Source organism: Bombus flavifrons, chromosome 7 (assembly GCF_040668555.2).
Source record: "Bombus flavifrons isolate JBK064 chromosome 7, iyBomFlav1_principal, whole genome shotgun sequence".
Classification (NCBI taxonomy): domain Eukaryota; kingdom Metazoa; phylum Arthropoda; class Insecta; order Hymenoptera; family Apidae; genus Bombus; species Bombus flavifrons.
This window is the reverse complement of record NC_138448.1, coordinates 14,278,067-14,301,068: the sequence shown is the minus strand read 5'-3', so window position 1 is coordinate 14,301,068 and position 23,002 is coordinate 14,278,067. Positions and strand designations below refer to the sequence as shown.

Genomic DNA, 23,002 nt, shown 5'->3' with positions numbered 1-23,002 from the left:
ATATAATTAATTTTGTAGCATTCATCGTTATTGGAAGTTTATGTAGCTTAGAGGCATCAATTGCGGAGATTTCTAAATGGACGACTCGTAAGACAAAACGACATCGGAAGTTTTAGTTTCAGATTCTTAATATTATGTATGTTTGATTGAAGATTGCAATATATTTCAAGTAACGTTGTTTTTCGTTCTATATTTACAAAATAGATTAAAAGTTCATAATAATTTTACTAGTTTGATCAGAAAATGCTGGCCTTTTTTTTTTAAAAAGTTACTTAATTTTACGACCTTACATTGAACAGATTAATCGAATGGCTTATAATTTATAAAATTCGCTTCTAGAAATTGGCTTGATGGTTACCGTACACGATGGTAATTTGTAATTTGTGACTTGTAAAGTTTCGCCAATGATACTAGTATAGACCGACAGACACTATAGGCACCATAGATTTTCAGGAACCCCTTTAATCTTTATTACAAACACAGCTAACTATAAACCAACTGTAGGTGGGAATCTTTGAAGCATCAGAGTATAGGAAACTGGATACGAACATTAAAGTTCCTTCGACCGAGGTCTATCTCTTAATTGAACCACCGCCAAGTTCAAACACCGCTAAATCGACGAGAAACGACGGGGAACCATGCTGGACGGAAGAACGATAGGAAGCAACGCATCGAAGGAACGAACACACTTTCTTGATGTTTCCACGGTCGGACTAAGGCGAGGCCGCGTTCAAAGCGGCCCTCTAACTTTCCCCATCGTCCGGCAAACAACATAGACGTAGATGACGTGGTCGTGGAGAACGGATGGCGACGAATAAACTGGGAAAGAGGAAGAGGAAGAGGACGAAATGACTACTGGCCAGTCTGGTAAGAGGAAACTAATTCCGCACGCACAAAAGGATGGGCTCTTCCGCGTGGAAAGCAACGGGAGCAGAGTAAAAGAGGGAAGGGGACAAGGAAGAAATGCAGAGAGACGAAGAGAGCAGATTGAACCAGATAGAGTCAAAGGGATTCTCCTCCTCTCTTTCTCCTTCGCTCTCTTCCTATCTCGATGTCATTCGACCGACGATTTACAGCTACACCGAGAAGCGATCGAAAGTGTTTTCCATGGGATTGTAAGCATCGAGAGACCCTTGAAAAGACTCCGGCAAAGATTAATCGGTTATGGAGATGCGTTATGAAATATGCATGCGATGGGTCTTGACATTCTGCAGCGAATATGTATGAAAGAGGGCCCTGACGATCGAAAGAAATTTGTACTACTACGTTAACCGTTTATCGTGACTCGTTAAGTTCGTGTACATGTTGCAGTGGTATTAAAGATGCTCGTGCGAAATAGGATCTTCGATTCATCGGAGGGTTCAAAGGCTCTTACGGGTCTAGAAAATATTATTACGCCGCGGATAAGTAATGATTACGAACTTTCGACGACGATTATAAATGCAGCTTGTTCAACGGTCGAATAATTCCACGCGATCGATCAATGCTCGAGTAATGAAGGTGTCGGGCGATTATGCGAGAATTTCACGTGCTGCCAGGGAAATAATTTTACTCGGCAGCGAAGAAAGCTATGAAACGTTGTAATATGCTGAGACTTGACAGGATATCGATGCGTTCGATTGGGTACCGTTTCCGCCGAACGTAGAAAAAAGAAAAAGTAAAAGAATGATGGAACGTTGAAGGGGAGACATTTCGCGAGTATATCGTAGGAATAACGTAAGTGAAATAATTTGTGCGGAAAATTGGCTATTTTGTTTCAGATTTCTCTTCGTTTAAGATAAGTATGCTTTTACTTGGATAAGTTTATTAATCAAAGTACATATTGTATTTTTTGTCGAGATACACTGTTGGAACGATGTTTCCAGCAAGATTTTGGGATAATATTGTTCCACATTTTGAAAAATTTCACAGGTCTGCCCTTTATTCGTTTTCGAAGCTGGTACTGTTAAAAGTTCAATGATAAATGGTTCTTTTATTACAATATTAATGTTATATACGACTTTGACCGCGATGTAATTGAATTCTCATTTCTTGCGTATTCGCTGTACTATCGCAAAGAGAATACTGAAAAGTTTCCAACGCTATTTCAAATAAGAGATACGTAAAACGAAGAAACATAAATCGACATTCACATCGTAAGCACATGATAGATGTACTTCGTAATACGATCGAGATGAAAAATCTGAACGTTTCACACGAGGTACTCAGAAACCAAGTTGATCAACTTTCCATTTTCTGGAAATTTCTTATTTTCACTACGACCATACATAATTACTCTATAATAATTCAGAAACAAAATGATCAGCCTTGATAGAATCGATGAATTTTAGTTTTTGCATAACTCATATACGCTGTATCATAATCTGATATTCTCAAACTAATTTCTGCCCTCAATATTAACGCCTTACTTGTATAAAATATTTAGGCTTAAACTTATACTGCTAAGAGCACATTCAAAATAAAATAAACGGGAAAGATTAAATTAACGTTTTTTAGCAAAAAAAAAATGTTGGAATTCGCAATAAAGTAGTATAAATCTTTTGATATCTGAAAGGGAGTGAATACGAATGAAAAGTTTGATGCAGAAAGTTTTGATTAATGGGAGCGGAGAGAAGGTTGCGATTAAAAGCGATTAGCGAAAAGCCTCGACAGAGAATCACATTGATCACCGAGGATACACTGAACGCATTTGAGGAAGAACGGTTTAGTTCGAACCGCTTTTGCGGTCGTGGCGGTAGAACCCGATTTAGCAAACGACCACACGTACGCACTGTCAATGACTGTTTATGGCCACCTACGATTGCCTGACTACACATTCGTGCTCGACCCAATACCTGAGAAAAAAACCAGTGAAAACTGCAATGCAGTCTTTCCGACTAGTATGCGTTTATTGCACCCTATACACGAATACGAACAAATCCACGCTTTCATGTATGCTTTATGTTCTTCTCGAACTGAACTACTCTCGTTTATTAAAGAGCAATAATTCATGAAACACAGTCATCTGCGTAAGTATTTGAACATTTCCTATGGAAAAGTTTTAGATATATATTACGTGTATTATATAAATATTTTATTTTGGAATTTCACTGACGTATTGGTACAGTTTAGAACGAAAATGTATATACAGTAAAAATTACAAAATATTTAATGCCAACATATATTCTCATAAATCGGTACGAATTAATTAAATATTTAATAAAGAAACACCTATAAAAGTTAAAAATATAAAAGTAACGAAGATGTGTAATAGCTGGTAAGACAGTATTGTAACACTTACCATAATTGTTACGAATATATTATGTGTATTATATAAACTTGGCAATCTAGATCAGTTATCACGTAGCGATCAATTATTACGAACGGAAGTGTACAGTTCCAGTTTTGCTTCAGACTTTATTAGCACATATAATGACGATAGTGGTGCCTCGTTACAGCGTTGATGAAATTCCAAAATGCACGCATAAACTTCCGTATCACTTTATATCACGCTTTAATTCCTTCGAAATATTTAGAACGCGTAAAATTTCCCACACGTAGGTGTACTACTCGACTATTACGCCAGTTTGTTGGCGTCCTTTCCCTCGCACTCAAGGATACCCCTCGACTCCTTCTCGAGCACCTACGCAAAGAAGGGTTCTTCGTTAAGCCATCTCTCCCCAAACCTCTTCACCGCAACCCTAAACGCAAAATTTTTCGAGATCCGTTGAAATTAAAGCCGCGCCAGAGGGAGAGAAACGGAAGCTATATGAAATACGACGCAACATCAACCATGTCACGATTCTAAACTATCAGAATATCCGCTTACTTTTGACAAGAATTATCCGATATAAGGTAAGATAGGGTTATCTGAGCCGTATAAAAGTCAATACCTTAAAATCCAATCTTGAACTTTTCTCGAAATAATTAAACTTGTTGTATACCTAATGTGAGACATTGTTAATTTAGTAATGTAGTTGAACTACACGTCGCGAACGCATGCAAATTTTTAGTTGATAGTTATAACGAAAGAATAAGAAGATATCGTATATTTTAGATTTATAGAAGGAAGACGCGTCGAAAAGGGGAAAATCAGTTGAATAATCCTATGGTAAGATTATCTGAGTTAGGAAGCAGATATTATGTGTGAAATAATAAAACAAACAACAAAATAAAGTAACATAGAAAGGCTGCTGAATTATAATAATTATGACTGAGAATATTAACATCAATTGGACATACTTTCCTTTTGATGAGTAGATGTTATATTCCCGTAGAAAACTATGACTAGCTAGCCGTCAAAGTACACGACACATTTCACTGTTTTATCACGCTACTAGTAACGAGTTAGTCTGTTTCCAAACGTAGATGGCTTAGAAATTCTTCATAACTTAATTTACAACTGCCTCCGTGTTGCTGCAGACGCTTCAATCTCCGTGAAGATTTAATCAAAATTTTGTGCGCGAATCAATAATCTTCCAGTATTACGATCCCCAGGCGGTCCGTGTCGCACTACACAACAACGTTTACAATCGATAATCTGTCAGAGAAAGTTGGACTACGCATCAACTTATACCTAATGGAAAACGCTAATTAACTGGTTAATAATAATAATATCGCTATCAGAGCATCGTTGAAGAGAGTGAGTGGGAAAGAGATAAATAGAGAGAGAGAGAGAGAGAGAAATGAACGTGATATCGTTCTCCAGCAGCGATATTTCGAGAGGAACATCCGACGCAATGGACGTGACGAGCTAGCGTATTTAAGCGTGATTAAGCTCAGCAATATCGGGCTTTCGGACACAAAGGGAATTTCACTTGCCATGGCTACCCCTCTAACCGACATCGCCGTAGAGTGCCGTAACCATAACGTTAATTAACGTTCGTTAAAAAAGACCGTAGGGCCCCTTTGGTGTCTTCGAATTGTTCGAATCGCTCTTTCGGTGGATTTCATCTGTCGCAAGGTTTCATAGGGTTTCCTTTGAATGTCCTATTTGTGATGTTGATAGGTATCCTGAGATGATGATATTAAAGGTGAACCGTGTAGGAATTCGCGTTGAAAATAATATTCTATCTTTGATTAATACTAGAATTACGAATCATTAATATACTTACGTACATTTAAATGTATTGCGTGTACCTAAAACTGCACGACGAAAGCAAGTAGAATGACAAACACACAGGGTTGCCCATGCAAATAGACTGAGCTACGGCTCTGAGATGATGCAAGACAGAAAGAATATTTCATAGGACAAAATTAAATGTCAAGTGTATTTTATAAAATGGAGCTATAAATCTGCTAATATCTCGATCGATGCATCTTCTTCTGCTTCGTAAGAAAGTAATTAACGCAGTTATGTCGAAAATTGATTGGTTTGCAAACTATTTTATCTTTAATTTTGTAGAATTTATCATATAAATGACAAGGAAAACATAAACGCAGGAGCTCTACATTAATCATCTTCTTATCTTAATAACAGCCAACGTTAATTTTACCAGAAGTATATATATACATCTAGTATTTAACTAGAAAAGGGATTTCCAGCATACTTTGAATATTCTTTTTATCGAATTAATCACTTCTCAAACCACGTTTTCCAAACTATAAGTTTGTTCATCATCGTTTTCATCAACTTCATCGTTTTGAAGGAAACTAAACCATAAGTCTTATCTTCCAAAATTTCCAACTCGATAACTTCCAATAACTATGATCGGTTTATATCGGGCTATATAATACTCAGTCGCTACCATATACCAAATAATTTCTTGTGAAATTTGTAGGAGACAAAGCGGAGGGAAAAGTATCTGGAAAAAGTTATAACACTGATAAAAGTAATGTTTCTTGTTTTTCAATATCGAAGGAGAAAATGTAAATCCATCAAAGGGGCAAAATATCTTAATATCCTGGCCCTCGATTCGATTCGTGTGTCAAAGGACCGTGTGACAAAGTCGATGAGGATAGATCACTCAGATTCTCTCGTTATCCTTGATCAGAGCGTTTGATCAAAGATCTCACATAGTCCCGCAGAGGTTAGAGAAGACCCTGGAAATTCCCCGTGTGGATGATGTTACGGAAATACCAACCAGAAGCTGTCGAAACGGATCATCATCGAGCTGAACCCAATCCGGACAACTGGAATTAGTCGTCGTTAACCTTTTCCCGAACTCATGAACTCGATAATGCTTTCAACCAAGTTTCTACTGCAATCCTCTGCAGCTGGTCAGTTTTCGATGAATGAAATGCTGGTTTCTTGTTTTTCGATCATGTATTTGATATCGAATCGATAAATCAAACGAGATAGAGAATAATTTGAGAGTTTGCTGGAGTGTTCTAACGTTACGAACCATTATAATTAACAATTCGAATGAATATGATATAAAAAAGAACACACACACCGTGTACTGACTTTTAGTATATATCTGATACGGTAAAAATGAACAATTAAAAGTAAACATCATAATGTTACTAAAAACACCTATATGTTGTTAGTAATTGCAAACATTAAGAACTGCTAGTTCTAGCGTTAAAGAACAAATTTCGGAATAATTCAAATACAAAAATACGCTAGAAAACACGCTCGACACCTACATTTTTACCATACAGATAGGTCCCTTTTATCAGAAAGTTTCTCAATTTTAATAAAAAGGTACGTAATTATTTCTGCTTAACTTGAAAAATAGTAAAGAATTTTATATCATTCTATCTGCGTTAAATATTAAAAATTCTGTTGAATAGTACGTAATAGCAAATTAATTAAAATAACTTGTGTTTATGTTACAGGAATCGTGAGTGAGTTAATGGAAATGGTAAACGAAAAATAAAATGTAAAGTAAAAAGGATGCACCGTTGCGATGAATAAAAGATACGCTCGGTATACAGAATATTCCAAAAGTGGAGAGTAAATATTAAAAAAGAGATATCTGAAAAAAACTGTAATGCGAGGCAACAAAGGAAAATTTATTTCTGACGAAAGAACGATGTCAACGAAATGAAATAAATGAAAATTTCGCGATGAAATTATTCGAGATGAGAGTTTTGCAAACATAATAGAACAGAATAAAATGCAGTTCGTTATGATAACAGCACTAATTCAACGATTAAGTGATCGCATATATACTTTGGGCTCTAAATTGGAATCTCCATTCTGTGTCTTTGATTCAAAGCCATACTCGGCCACTGTGTGGTTTGCCGTACCTCGTAAACACTTTCGAGAGCCACGAACACGCATATCCATGCACGCATTTATTATGAGCGTGTAAACACACACGCTACTGCATGCATCCACTCAAGCTTGGCTTTCCGACATCGACAATATGATCGTGATGCTTGTCCCGCGACAAACACCGCGAAATGCTATTGGATTTACATTCGATCTGGATCGGTGCAACCAGTTCCTCGCTTTGATTGCGTGCAGTTCGATTGTCTCCGACAATATACGTTTCGTAAATCTATCATCGTATCAATTAATGGTTCTTAATTGCAATGAAGTACACTTCATGGCTTCTGTTTCAGTTGTGGAATTATAGAATGCACGAAATCGTCGGGTAATAAGCTGTATATCGTAGCCATCGATAGTTCGAATACCATAATAAACGCATGACAGTGATTAAAAATTCTCATTTTTCAAAATTGACTATAAAAGATCAGATCTTCGGCTATTTCATCAAAAAAAATTCCTACTAGTTTTAAACTACTTTTCCAACGTGTCGTAAATGAAACTTTACGCGACTAGTAAAGCCAATAAACGAGATGACGAACAATCGTTCGACAGAGGAATTTTCTAGACAGCACATTTCCGCCAGCTTCCGCCGGCGACGTCATTTCGTTATGAACATCTTTTATGATCGTGCCCCATAAATCGTGTTCGCGTCAACGAGAATAGGAAGGAAGAAGGAGGACATGTTGCCTATAGGAGGGAGAGCCAAATTCGTTGGTGACATAAGTGCAATCACGTCGATTAAACGAATTCGCGCCGGGGTTCGTCATTTAGGACATCTTTAGATTGATGTTTCACGAGCTGCTCTGTGGGCGAAACTCTTGTTGCAGAAATAAAATTTTACGGCTGAATATACCATTAATATACCAGTGAATAATAATATCATTAGCATAACGAATACTAACGATAACATTTAAGACTTCTTTTTCCTTATATAATATTATAGTGAAACGTATGCTTCTACTACTTTGCATTCATTCCTAGCTATCTAACGTAGCTGACTATCGATTTAGTAATTAGTCCGCACCATATATATGTCGCCAAATAGACGTAGTTTCCAGAATATCAAATTAATACTAGAAGTTTCGTTTTTTCTCAGAACGCTACTCTATTTTAATAAATTCGAAACAGCACATCAACGGTTAATCTTCATCTTTCCTCCCATTTAGAAAAAGCAAGCAAGCAGGATTAAATGAAAATTTCTACGAATGAATTTCAGCTCGATGAACACATCCGTATGAGTAAATTGGATCTCTACACAGATAAGCAAAAACGCTAGAAATCGATTCAATCTTGCCGAGAAACCGCGATGTTCTATGCAAACAAATAGAGCTAGCCACATGAATCCGCAGGAAGCAACGAAAACAAATAGCACCGCGGTAGAGCTTTCTAACGAGTGGACGGTAGATAATTGAAAGAAGGCCATCAATTCCCGTGCGACGAGATTAAACTCGGCAAGATTCATGTTCAACAGTATCCCACACGTCCAGCCATCATTATTAATCCCGTATCAATCGATCCGCCTCGTTTCTTATTATTAATGTAAGGCAACAGGGATGATTCGTGGTTTTCATCTGTGGTTTCGACGATCGGTTAGACACACCGATGCAACACGATGATTTTGATCCAAACCATCTGAAGATGGGATTTCATATAAGCGCCAGACGCATACGTCTGATACAGTAGATTGTAGGCAGGCACCGAAAACAACAGTTATTAATATTACTCGTAACTAGCACCTAGTATTAATAGGAATGTTAAAGATGGTTAAAAAGCACCTAAAAAGTTTGTCATATTAGGTCAATCACACTGCTGTTGACTTTTATATTACATATTTTGCTATGGAAAATGTTATTTAAATCACTCGTATTGTTGGAAATGTACTAACCTATGAAATTCAACTTGTTTTAATCACTCTGAAACATGTGGTAACATAGGTCACCGATGACCACCGTGGAAGTCAACGTGTTAATCGGACCAACACGCCGAAACAGCATGGGTTACTGAGACTCGAAGGTCTCTGGTGGTCCCTACGCAACTATGACTCATCGAACTACTCATCCATCGTGCGTGGTACCCGTACCATGGAGTCGTATTTGCAGTCACGATCCACCGCGTTCGTAATTGTGACCTGAGCGTGCCTGAGGACACGCGACTGCACGCCCACACCAGTCAAACGTACACACGCACGGATAAAGTTGAAATTCCTACGTGGGAAATAGCGAAACGTGCCAAGGACGTGGTGAATTATTCCACCAAATTCAAAGGGATATCGTATATGATTTACGTGTTGGACGCGTCTATGTGAATTTGCACGTCATTTTGAGAAAATCGAGTATCGATTCGTCGTTGTGAAACGGTGGTTTTCCGACGTCCTTACTTCGATAATAGTTCCCAACGTAGCTGGGTCAGATGGTTCTAATTAAGGAACTTTATCTGGATAGTAGTAATTGGAACATTACGAGCCCGTATATTTCAATTAGCGAACGCCACGAACACCCCTGGCCGCTCTTGGATTAATTATTATTACTCGAGGAATCGGTAATTAATACTTGGACATATCGACGGAAATGATATCGAAGGGTCGATAACTCCATCATTGGGAATACGAGATGAATCACGAATGATTAAATACTATCTGATTCCATAATTTACGCGAGAATATCGGACTAACGTTCTAACGATCTTCTAATTAGATTTTGTATTCTCATGGATATGCCAAAGAAACATTAAACATTTGAATTATAATACAAATTATAACACGAATTTCTTTAGCTTCCTTGGCGCTTCAAACTTCCAATTAATTCTCCGTGGTTTCGCTTTTCAATCATATATTCTTGCAATTACATCAACGCATCGATCATTATATTTGCATCGACGACCATTCGTACAAACCGAATCCAATCACTTTTAGTAATCAATAATCAAATAGGTAAATACATCGATATAACTTGATATATGGTTTTATATTATACTGCGCGTTATGTTCAATGAAATACATGTAGTATTATAATCTTACATTAAAATAAAATATATCTATGAAAATACATATATTACCAGCTATTTTGGCCAGATATTGTAATATGTAGTTCTATCGACCTCAAATATATTAACTCTTTGCACTTTGACATCAGTATAGCGATACTGATAGTATTTTCTTCAGCTTCATTTTCGCCGAGACAAAATCAGAAAGGTGAATAATAAGGCCACTATGTAAACAAAAATTCATAGATATACAAAAACAGTTTCTCTCCTGAGAAAAACAAAATGTTCAGCCGGAAAGAACTTTCACACTGTACAAGTATACTTATCAATCTTATAAAAAGTGTTAAGCATTCCAGTTTACTAAATAAATTCCATTGACCAAACAATTTTTGTTTGCGCCTATTTACCTCAAAAAAAGTCTTATCCCGATCGAATCAACATACGATCCTCTAGCAGCAAATGGATTTTTCGATGCATTACGCGCGATCGATGTATTCGCAGGCATCAGTCAAAACGTTCAGACAAATGGACCACGTAATCGCAATGAAAACAGCGGTCCGCTTTTTCGTCTCATTGTCGAACAAGATAGCATTCGAGAGCGTTTCCGTAGGCTTTCCACGCGATGATTCATCCCGGGAAAAAGGGCTGGAAAGGCATTCCGCGGCATGAAAGAAGAAGGGGCGTACGCGTTCTTGCGTGTATGTCATTGCAGGGTCGTGGACCCTTGTCTACTTAAGGAAAAGGGCGAAGCAACCCCCTGTCATCGTCGTCGTGTATTATCCATCGGGCTTAAGCATCATAAAAGCTGCTGCCTCTGTTCATAAAATTTCACGAGAGAAATCGCGTCACCCAGTAGAGGCGGCAAAAAAAGCAGCGACGACGCGAGCAGCCACTTTGCGATTGAGCTTTAAAATGAGGGTAATAAAGGCACTCGTGTATCCCTCCCACTCTGCTGCTTCTCTATTCCTCCGTGATGTAACCTCGTCGACGAAATTGCGCGCTATCTGCGAAAAATTTTTTCAACGATGGATTAGTATTTTCAACGAGACTTTGCCTCCGGCAAAGTGTAAATTTGTATACTCTGACGAGTACTTGAAGGATACTCGATTAATTTAAATGATTTTAATTTCTTAAAAGCGTAGATACGTTTCGCTCGTAAGAACACGAAGTTCTTTCAAGACGATCATAAATCAGATTCTGCGAACAGTTAACATCTTGAAGTTAAATACGTGCTATATCTTGTTATATTTAAATTTTACAGATCTAGTTAGTCCACAAAACGAATCATATAACATCGAACGAAGGACAGGACGTAATATCATTCAGTGTAGTATTTTACGAGATAGTGTCCTCCTATCTACGCAATCATCCAGGATTCCCTGCAGAACGTGGTCAATCGACTAAACCGTGATTCTATTTTTCTTGTTCGAGATTTCGTAAAATTAACGACCTTCTTCCTGACTGTCCTTTAACGCATATCGCATGTCTGGCTATAAATCATCGCCGCAAATATCGGAATCCCTCCAATGAAGAATAACGGATGCAATTCCAATAATATAGTACCATTGTGATCTGTCACGTGCTGGAAGAATCCATATCCAATCGGAAGGCTCGTATTTACCCAGGGAAGACACAAGAGCTCTTCCTTCCTGTCGTATTACGTACTACGTAAATCGATACACTTACTTTTAGATAGCCTTCGGAGATATTGTTCCACACGGAGTCGTAAAGCAGCGTAGCCCGTAATCAGAGTCTATATATCTGGACATAATTCGCATAAATATTCAATGTGCTTCATAAAAACCCGTAACCCTCGATTCTCCGAATAAGATCGCAGTTGCGTCTATTTCCACATAGAAAGAAGTGTGTGCAACAGGTCAGCCTAATTTATTGCACTTGATGGATCTGCTGTCCCATTCGGAAGAAGCGAGTCCTTGTACTATGAATCTTTCGTATTACCGAATTCTCATATTATCATATTATCGAATTTTTTTCCATAACCGTAAACCAATCCAAATACAAACTGCATTAAAGAGTACAGAAAAATTCACTTGATTATAAAGTCATAACGTACCTTATAATTACAAAGTTCTGCAAGGAAATAGATTTGAGCGAGCAAATTCACGCCGTACAATCCAATTTTCAAAGCTACCCTCAACTACATTGCAAATTAAAAACCGGCTATATAAACGAGAAGAGGACTACTCGAGGACGAGGCCTACGACGATCGTCGACAGCTGTAGAAGCATGAGCGAGAAAGGATGGGTGAAAGCGAGCGAGCCTGTTCAAGGATGGAAATTGAATTTCTCAGCTTCCACCTCGATCTTACCCCAATCCTTTCTGCTCCTATTTGCATCGCACGCTGTCCTGCCTTTTCCGTGCCGTGTACACAAAAGTGTTGGAACGTACAGAGCGACACGATGTCTCACGAAATACGAAACGGAGCAAGACAGACGAAGAAAGAACGAAAACGGGGGTTGAGATCTACGCAGGCGTTTGAAAGAAACGCGAGGGACCGCCTTTAGTTTCTTTAAATATATACTCGGAATACGAATCAGCTCTATCGTACCCCTCCATTCGATGGTCCTTTTATTTCGCTCCATTTCGTGGAAGAATTGCGCGAATATGTAAACGGTCGTTGGTTTCCTACGATTAAGGCAAACGGTGCATCGATCGATGAACAATCGTGCAATTGTAACGATTGGACTACGGATTTTTAAAAAATATATAAAATATCCAAAGTATAATGCTTTCTGTGATAACACTTGTGCTTATCTGCATTTTGTGAATTTTGGATCTTCGAATTTCTCGCAAAGGTACAAAGCATTGATTCCGCTTGAAGAGGGTTGTAACGATTTGTCGACAAAAGTACTATCGGCGTGTGGGAACGTGTAGAGTGGCCGTGAGGTATCGTAAAGTAATCGATAAGGGTAATAATGGATGTCTGTAGCTAAAGATTACGGTAAACCGCTTTGAATGATGTACACGCGCGTACCTGGTTTAGGGAGATTGATGAAGATGTAAATTGTTGGGGATAGGACACAACCTGTGCATTCTACTCTGCGCCTGCTGCACCAAATGACGTGCTAATTTTACACTAACAAAGTTCAAGCCTCGACGCGTTTCATGGACAACTAAACTTCTTTACGTTTATTTTTGTAAAAACATTCAACTTATAAATACTTTCTTCTTTTTTACATTAAAGTTAAAATTACAACCCCACATGTCTATAATGGTATTGGCCAATAACAGTATTTATATTAAAATGCTTCTATGAATCAAAAACTTTTTGCGTATTTTTGTTTGTTGGCTAATTCGGCTATCTATCTTTTTGAAGACATTTAGCGTTATAACTAATTTTCATAGGATAACGGGTTTTTATAAATGAGGTAAGTGATTGACATACAGATAATATGGCTTATTTGAATTTCCAGAACTATCGTTATTTATTGGCAAGATTATATGCATTGCGTGCATTTTAAAAATTGTAGAAATACTTTTACTCGAAAGACACGTCGTTTAACCAGCTTGCAAGCAGCTAGAGTAAAAATTCCAGTAAAAGAATAACGATGACAACTCCAACGGTAATATTTGATATTAATAAGCTGAAAATCGTTATTTGTCTCGGTCGTGTGAAACGAAGTAATTTATTCCCATTCTTTCTCTTGCTGACGCAAAACTTTTAGCATTAACAACCATTAGTTCAAAAATATGATCGATCTTCAAAATTTTTGAAATACGAAGGATTAACGAGTAAAGTAAAAGAGTTTAGAAGTAGGTGGAAATCTTAAAATCGTAAATTGCCAACTCGGTGATTTATCACCGAGCTTTCACTAAATCGGTAGCTATTCAACTTCTTCTCGAATCGAATTTTCCACTGGTATTTGGCGTATCGATAATCGTTAATTCAGCAACCGATAAAGAAATCGCGAAATTTCGGAGGGACGAAGGGGGGACGGCAACATATGGGTCCATACGTTTCTGTATCCCATGTTCCGACACTTCCTATGCGGAAGCGTAAAAAGTGGCCAGCGACGCCACGTGTTTCCGCGGTGTAATCTTTTTATGCCTCATCGCATCGGGTTGAATCACCGCGGACTAGCGGCATGCGTGTGCACCGCGTGCGTGAAACGAACACGTATTAACCTCGAGAGAGGAAGCTCACGAGCCCTAGCTCGTGTCACGAGCTTACAGTTTTTTACGTTTTTGTATCAGTTCTCCCGGTCACGAGATATCGTCTTTCATTCAACTAAGCTCCTTTCATTCAGCTAAACCCGGCAATTTTTAGAAGCCTGTCCCACACGCATGATGCATCGTATTTTTATTACAGCCCCTGACATTAAACATCCTCTTTATTTGGCTAAAAATGAGTAACAACGGGCAATAATTGGAACACATATACATCGTTAATGAGATATTTTAAAAACCGTTAATTTTGAGGTGTTTGCGGAAATTAAGTTGTAAAGTGAATGTTGTTTATTAGGATAGGAGTATTGTAATTAATCAATACAATTATAATAGATATTTGAGACCAAAGTCATAATTAATCGGTAATATTATAGAAATTTTGATACGAAAAATAAATTGTGTAATCTATAGAATTCGACGTTCAAAGATAACAACTTTCAATTAAAGTACAAATATGATTGTCGGTTTCGATTTCCTTCTTCTCGTACCAATGTACACTTACAAGGCCCCGTGTGCTATCTAAAGTTAATATTTAATTATAGAATATTTGTCATGTGAGTTCAGTAATGTTGAATTACAAGTCTCGTAAAAAGAATACACCCTAAGCTTAATCCATACCTGTTATACTTGGTATAACGACCTACGTAAAGGACTGTCCATTATTTCTAATCAGCAATCATAAAACATGCAAATCAGCTTATTTACACATCCAAGAATAAACCAGTCAAGTGAACAAATTCTGCTACGCATCTTCATTATGTATCTTTGTATTGCGTAAGTATCAGTTCTTGTCGTCTCAAAGCTGATCTTAATTACGTATGAATATATAGGCAACGAATTTCCAAAATCGACATCTTCGGAAACGAGATCTCGAATCTGTGTTCCATAATCGTTTATTACTTTAAATTTACCATTGATTTTAGCCAGATCGTTTAACGAATGAACTAGCAGAACTTTCAAGAAGATATCCTCTAGCGATTCCTCGAAGGTAAACCCCAAGTGAACAAATTTTTATTCCACTCTTGCGATTTCAAACTTTATATCGCGCTATTCGTTTCTCCTCTTCCTTGTATCAAACTTTCTACAGCACCCTGTATATACCAATATTCCTTTGAACTTACTCTACGGAATATCTAACTAATTTTATGCATTTACCCGCTTAAACCAAGTTTCCTCAATCAGACAGCATTACGAACTTTCTTTTTTGTTTCGCCCGATTACCCGCATAGCACGTATTTCGAAGATAATCACTGTTTTGCAACTTAAGATCTTCGAATACTTGAATTACCACGTTCCTTCCGTGGATAACACCAATTTATCAATGGACGTCCCTAATTCCCCAATGAATAGCAACGAAGCAAAGCTGAACGAAAGCTATCAGAATCGCGCTGCAACTGTGTAATCGGCAGTAACAACACACCATTAACGAATCGAAAGGAACGGCTCGATCGACAGGCCACGAGCTGTTCGCCGATTAAATTGCAGGCCCGACAAATGGCGGAACGTTTCGGGATCATTAGACAAACGTTCGGGGACGTTATTAATGTCGACGTCGGTACGTCGTGGAATGAATCGTCCATCTCGTTCATCCGGAATTGTCCCTCCTCGTTTTTCCTCCGTGAAAAACGTTTCCAAGCGTGGCTCGCGCTATCGATCGACCGAGCCACGCTCCAATTTCACTGTTACACGATTCCGCGATCTGCATTCACCGCCGCCGATGAATCTTGCTGTAACGAAACTCGGTGTACGCTGCTACGCTATTACCAAGTATTAAGACATTGCTCGTTACAAATGCATAGCGAGATATCTGGCATTTCGCGTTCTCTCGTGAAAGGACGTTAATAAGGGATATCAAATTTTATACAGGTAGCTACACCATCGATCAAAAATTTGAAATCATTACGTGTTTCGTAGTACCTAGGAATTTAACATTTGGAATTTATACGTATGTTCCAAAGAATTTAAGAATTTAAGATAAAGATAGCTCGGCATTGCTTAATCTTCGAATACTTTTTGCTCAAAAATGTCTCCAAATAGATAAAATTGTTATGAATAATTTTATTTATTATTATGATGAACGGTATTCCAAATATTTAGGAGTTCATAGCAACGAATAGAAAATAAAAACAAAAACTGTCAGCACTAGGTTACTCAAATATGTATATCATATAAAACATTTAACATCCAATATTGTACGAAAGTTCGCATCAAAAACAACACGATAATTACTGCGACATAAAATTTCTCTATCCCCAAAATACCATTACCCCAACACCAATTTGAAATAGTATGGGCGTAGTCACAGTAAAATATACATTACATTTCGCAAATGATTCTATGTCTATTAATCAATCATTTGTGTTACCACGTCTCATCGAACGTTCGCGTGCCATTGGAAATGTTGTAATTGACAAATTTCTAGTATAATCGAGCTCAATGGAGTCGTAGATTTAATTGCGCCCATAACTGCGACTTTTCGATAGCCCTCGTTATTGCTTGTTCCCCATCCCCCTTTCTCCCTTTTTCACTTGGTGAAAAGAAAGCGCTCGTTAAAGCACCGTGGAACGCTGCAGGAGTATGGATCTCGTAGTTGAAAGAGAATTTCAAGGGAAAAAAAGAGGGCTGTTCTCGAGACCTTGCGAAGTGATACTGAGAGAGAGGCGTGCCTCTGAAACGAGGCGTCGAAATGGATGGCGCGTCGTTTCCCGCGGGATTAAGTTCGTGTCCTACTCCAGGATTCGGGTGGAAATCTTAACAGAGAGGTACCGGTCTCGCGAAAAATTTTCCCCCGAGAATATTAAAGCTTACCGCGCATTTATTCGCAGATGTCGTCGAAAATGTCTTCATCGCAGCTGGAGTTGCCCGCGTACGCTACACGCACTCAAATGAGAAACAGAGCAAAAATTTAACCGAAAGATCTGGAAAACAGGGAATCGTACTACTTTGATCGTAGCCACTTTTACGTGCGTGTGATATATTTGGAAATAAAACAAGTACATTGGTTGCACGATAACAATTTGAATATCGGACACAGACTGAAAATCCAACGAAAGATAAAGAATTACAAAAAAGAATTTCATAATAATTCATCAAGAATACACATGTAAGTTTTCATAATATAGGAACAAGTAGGCATTTTGCATGAAAATTATTCGTCAGTATACAGACAAGTTCCTCAAAATGCTTACTTCCCTATCTTCACACCCATAATTTCGTCGTTAAAGGTAATTATACTGAAACTGGTATTTATCCCTGGAAATAAAATATTCATCGATATAACTATAATGTACCTACGAGAACGTCACGACACAATTCCCTCCCTCATTCCTCGTCAAGCGTTCTTACATAATCTTATCTGAATATATGCCACATTCCATCAATATTCGTGTTTATCTGTACGATTGTCTCGAGTCTATCAAAAATAACCAATCAGATAAGCAGTCCTTTAATACTATCCTTGCTATCGACTATCCTTAAAATGCTATACTTCCAATACTATTCTTTTAATTAAATCTTCCATGAAATATAACAATATTTGGATTTTACAGGCACTTTCAATGGAACAGCATTTCTGCGAAAAATACGCGCAACACGTTGATCTCGATACAAGGAGAATCAAATAAAATTGCTAGGGTTAATTCTACTACAATTTCAAAGGTGCTTTCCCACGACGTTTTCCGATAATCAGATAGCTGACGCGAGTTCCGCTCTCCCGAAGCTACGTGACCCACCAACGGGTATCTGTCGGGGTGTTTCTGAAGAGATTCATGAATTATGTAGATATATCAGCGTGTGGGAGGAGTTTCTACACGCTGCCTATACGATCAACTGGCAAACGCTTCTGAACTGTCGGCAGAATGTTGTTTACCGGCTATGGATTTGATGGATGAATCTACATCGTTCGATAAGAGGTGACACTCTATCCACTTTATCAAATCGGCATAGTCATCGTGTCATCGTCACCAACGTAATTCAGCGGGCTTTCCGTATTATTTGCGATTGGATCGCGTATTTGCATACGCTCGCCTTTGAGAAACCCATTAAGATCGATCGAACTTTCTGACAATCACCTTCGATGCATCGAATGGCAAGATTACGATTTGCACCGACGAGATTTTCCCGTACGCTCTGTAGTTCCGTTTCATTTAAATTTTTGACTTTAGGATGTAATTTTTACTGTTATTAGAACTTCTGGATTTCTTATTGCAAACCCTATTTAGGGATTTTGTTTTTAAATAAATTATTCAATAATATTTTTTAAATTATTAGAATTTTTTAATAGGTTTTTAAATGAATTCGTTTGAATCAAATAATTTAGAATAGAATTGTTATCAACAATGAATTCGAGAACGAGAGTAAGCCAAGCAAATGCTACACCATGAACGCTTTAATTACAAATTATACCTTCCAAAAGTGCGTATTTTGCCGTTTGGCAAACGTTTTCAAACGTTGCGCCAACATAAATGGTTTCTATTCGAGGGATTGATAAATTCACAGAGCGAAACAAATGCGAAGTTTTGACAAATGGCGAAATATCCATTGAACAGTAGGATTAACCGGTATAAATGATGGGCGACTAATATACGGCTCGTTTGTTCCATTTCAAAGTAAACCAAGGAATATTGCGTTCATTATGATTATCATTGTCATGGCTTTAACGTGATACGTGTAATTTGTAATTCTATCGGTGAAAATCATTCGTATTTTGCAATTATAAATGTGTAGCCATGAAAATCGGAGGTAAAATATCCAGAATAAAATAGTAAGTACAGCGCAAATATAGAAACTTTCTGTGAATATGTTATATGTGTATGCTATAGAAAACATTGTTACATCTTATTAATGCTGCAATGAAACGCGATTATCATTCTTCTACTGATAAAATTTGAAACGAATCTGAAAATGTACTCAATATGCAACGACTATATGTAAATATACTACACGTTGAACTGTGAAAGTAGATATTATCGTCGAGTAGAAATTAGGTTGAACTCATACGATCGGTGCCTCTAAATTACGGAGCTCCACTTCGCTCCATTTTTTGACATTTCTGTCACGAGATTTCCCGCAGGATATTGGGTTTGGATAGATTTAGCAATATGCTAGATCCTACGAAGGCATCTTGACTACAGAAAAATCCAATATCCTGCTTGTCGACGATCGGCAACGATTTGGAAACGAAGACGGAAATAACCGGCGTCTCTAAGTTAAGAGATAAAAGGAAGTAAAGTCGGAGAAGAATTCTGTCTAAATTTCTACAAACCAGCAAGTTTAATCCTTCGACACGTTGATACGAACATCTGCCATAAAAGACGAAGCAACGTGGCTGTTTCTTATTAACGTTCTTAGTAATTTAAGTCTTCAGTATCTAATGCTTCAAGAACTGAATGTTTTTAGAAAAATTTTTCTACCAATTTTAATAATAATAAGTAAATAATAGAAAGTAATGAATTGCAGATATCGATGCAAATTATATCTTTCATTAATCATATGTCATATTTTTATTAATCTAATTAGACAGATGGAACCTGCGCAAAATAATTTTACTTATAAAAAATTGTAAGCAAATAGAAATCCATAGTTTAATAACAAATAGCAATTTTGGTCGGAAAAGATAGTATACTATGTTACTATTTTGCAGTGATAGTATACACAACAATTTTGGGAAAAGCACTTTATCTACCACGATCTTCCCAGATTTACTGTATACTGAATATAGAACTACATTTTTTAATTTCGATTGTAACAGGTACTCTCGTTGCCTGTAAATAAAAAGAGAAAGAGAGAGAGAAAAAAGAGAGAGAGAGAGATCTATCAACTACAGTCAATGCAAAGCGATATCGGCAAAAGTTTCAACAAATACGAACCACTTCGATTTAATTAAACCGCTAGACGAAATGAAAAACACGCGACAGATGATGGACCTAACGGAACATGGAATCGAAAACATTTCGGCAATGTGAATAAAAACAATGAACAGTAAAATAAGAACATTTACAAACACCTGTATTCCTTAATTTCTCCAAACATTAAATTATAGAATTCAGGTGAGAAATGAGATAACGATGAAAAGACATAAACAACGTTCGATAGAAGTCAAAATTTAATAATCTAAATTGACTGGAAAAGGATTGCAAATGAAATGTTGCGTTAACGTAACGATGACTCCTAATGAATTAATATAGCCACGGTAATTCCCAGGAAAAATACCAAAAAATGAGTGTCACCAGATAAAAGTCGAACAATTAAACGCAACAAATGACACGTCGATAGGAAAACCATGCTAGATTCGCGTATAAATTTCGACGAAATGGCGGGAATCGCTAAACTCTCGTCTGTTCTCGTATCGATCTCAGTTCCATCCCTTCTCTTCTCTTCTCTTCCCTGCTCTTTTGTGCGAGCTCTCTTCGCTCGGCAAACCCTCGAGGAGTCTTGGCAGCGAGCAAACGTTTTCCACGATTTTCCATGCTTGGTGTGACGTCACATCCGGTAGCTAGGACGTTCACCGAAAACAACATCGCGTGTTTAGAAAAGTATCAGCGTGTTTATAGAAATTGAAATCACTCGGTTTCAGAGGAGAGAACAGAATTACGTTACACTTCCAGAACGGAATGATTGCATCCGGTATAATGTTCTCAATTACGTTACTCTTTTTATCGAATGGACACAGCAATGGGATTTATTTGACAGTGATAAAACCAGGAAATTGTTCTAATCGATTTTTCGATTGTAAAATAATTTACTAATCGAAAGCAACTACTAATAATATATAATAATTATTGTTATACATGTTGTATAGTAAGGTGCAAAAACCTATGTGAAAGCTTTTGCATATCATTATATTAGGTTGCATGTACTTTTCTCTTTTTACGATTTTATGACGTTTCGACAAATATATCACTTATTAATACTGGTAATTTGTAACTTGTGACTTGTAAATTTTTAATAATAATGTTACTTCTATTCCGCAAGGTAGCTCTGGTATTTTAAAACACATATTTTTCCTTTGGATTTCATTTACAGAGAAGTTATTGTACAGTTTAAAAGTCATAAAAGAGATTTATATAGTTTATTAAAAATTAATAACAAATTTAACTTCAACTGCTAAAAAAGAACGAATATATTTGAACGAGCTAGTATTTTATATTTTAACGAAAACAACGTCATCCTTTATTCGAAAATGTAGAGCACGTCAAGCGCATTACGATATTTTTAAACATTTTACGATCATAACAAATTAATTAGCAGCATCGATCACGTGCAGAGCTTTTAATCAACCATGATGATTAATTGTTTCCAGGTTATTGCCGGGTATTGGACCGAAACGGACCAGTTTCACGTATGACCACCCAAATATTAGAAATTCAAAATGAATTTGCGAAATCGTAAATAACGTGGCAATCTGTCGCTTCGATACAAATAATTCATACACAGCTTGCAATGGATTGTTCGATCATTTCAAAGACTATCGAATATTTACATAATTGATCTAACTATAATCTAACATATTTATAAAACTGTTTTACTTAATCAGAGAATAAGTTTAAACGTTAAGTTTAAGAAATAACATCACTGATATCATTTTTCTTAATACATAAGTAAAAAATGGTTGTTTTTTTAGAATTTGAAACTTTAGAAAACTTCTTTCATCTCCCTGTACCGAAAAAATATTCTAAAAACAAAAGAAGATATATTCTCCGTCACTAAAGCGTACATCATCCTCGAATCATTTTTCATAAAATCACATCAACTGTTTATCATTACACACGGTATTCTCCTTGGGAAAGTCAACACCCACCATAGACGATACGAAAGATACAATCTAGAATGTCCTGCCGCAACCAACCACAGGGATAATCGATCGCGGAGATGAGTCATCTCTCCTGCGGAAATTTTCGAAGGGATGCAGTTGATGTGGGTTGGCGAAGGAACGAAGATAGCAGGAAGAACAAGAGAGGAGGGAAGAGGGAGGAGAACGAGTGACGTGGAACACCCTAAAGTTGATTCCAGAGAAGTTACGATACGCCCCGTTCTAAGGACACGTTTCCCACCTTGTTAGCGATTAACCCACCACCTCGTTGTCTTTGCCTCGTTGTGTCCCCTGTTCTATCGATATTAAAACATTTAAAAATAAACATAAACGTCTTGCCCACTCAAAGGATAACTTTAAAAGAGAGTCAGTCAGTGAGTGAAATTTCCATAAATATATTATGTACGTTATACATAACTATTTTGAAATTCCATTAGTACTACGTATAATAAGCATCTTCGAGTGGAGACATTGATCGATAGGGAGCGAGAGGAAAGTTAAAATAGGTACACAAGATAGCGAAAACGTGAATGCAGATGCCTCGACAATCATTTCCGGAAACAGGCAGAGGTCGTAGTCAGGCCAGCCGGAAGGCACCTTCGAGTGCTCTCGCCCGTTCCTCCGGCACATTTTCATTCCTCTGCCATTAGCCGCCGCTTACTATTCGTTTTCGACCCAATTATCAATCCCTTCCACGGCCTCGGTCGGCCGTGCACGTCGATGGATATCTAACTTCCTCGGCTGAGCGAGGTTCGAGTGTTTCCTCGATTTCCCGTAAATGAAGCTATACAGAGACTCAGATAATACTCGCTACCCGTCCTACG

The 23,002-nt window shown here is 37.5% G+C and overlaps 1 protein-coding gene and 1 long non-coding RNA gene across 2 annotated transcripts in view; one reads left to right on the top strand and one right to left on the bottom strand.

Moving 5' to 3' along the window:
• The window catches only part of LOC138181969 (uncharacterized), a 72,997-nt gene extending 62,506 nt beyond the window's left edge, over window positions 1-10,491 (top strand). The window contains exon 4 of the long non-coding RNA XR_011173664.1: window positions 6,760-10,491. This is a non-coding gene — a long non-coding RNA (uncharacterized LOC138181969). The remainder of the gene's footprint in view (window positions 1-6,759) is intronic.
• The window catches only part of LOC138181961 (uncharacterized), a 562,178-nt gene that overhangs the window by 449,324 nt on the left and 89,852 nt on the right, over window positions 1-23,002 (bottom strand). The window lies entirely within an intron of this gene.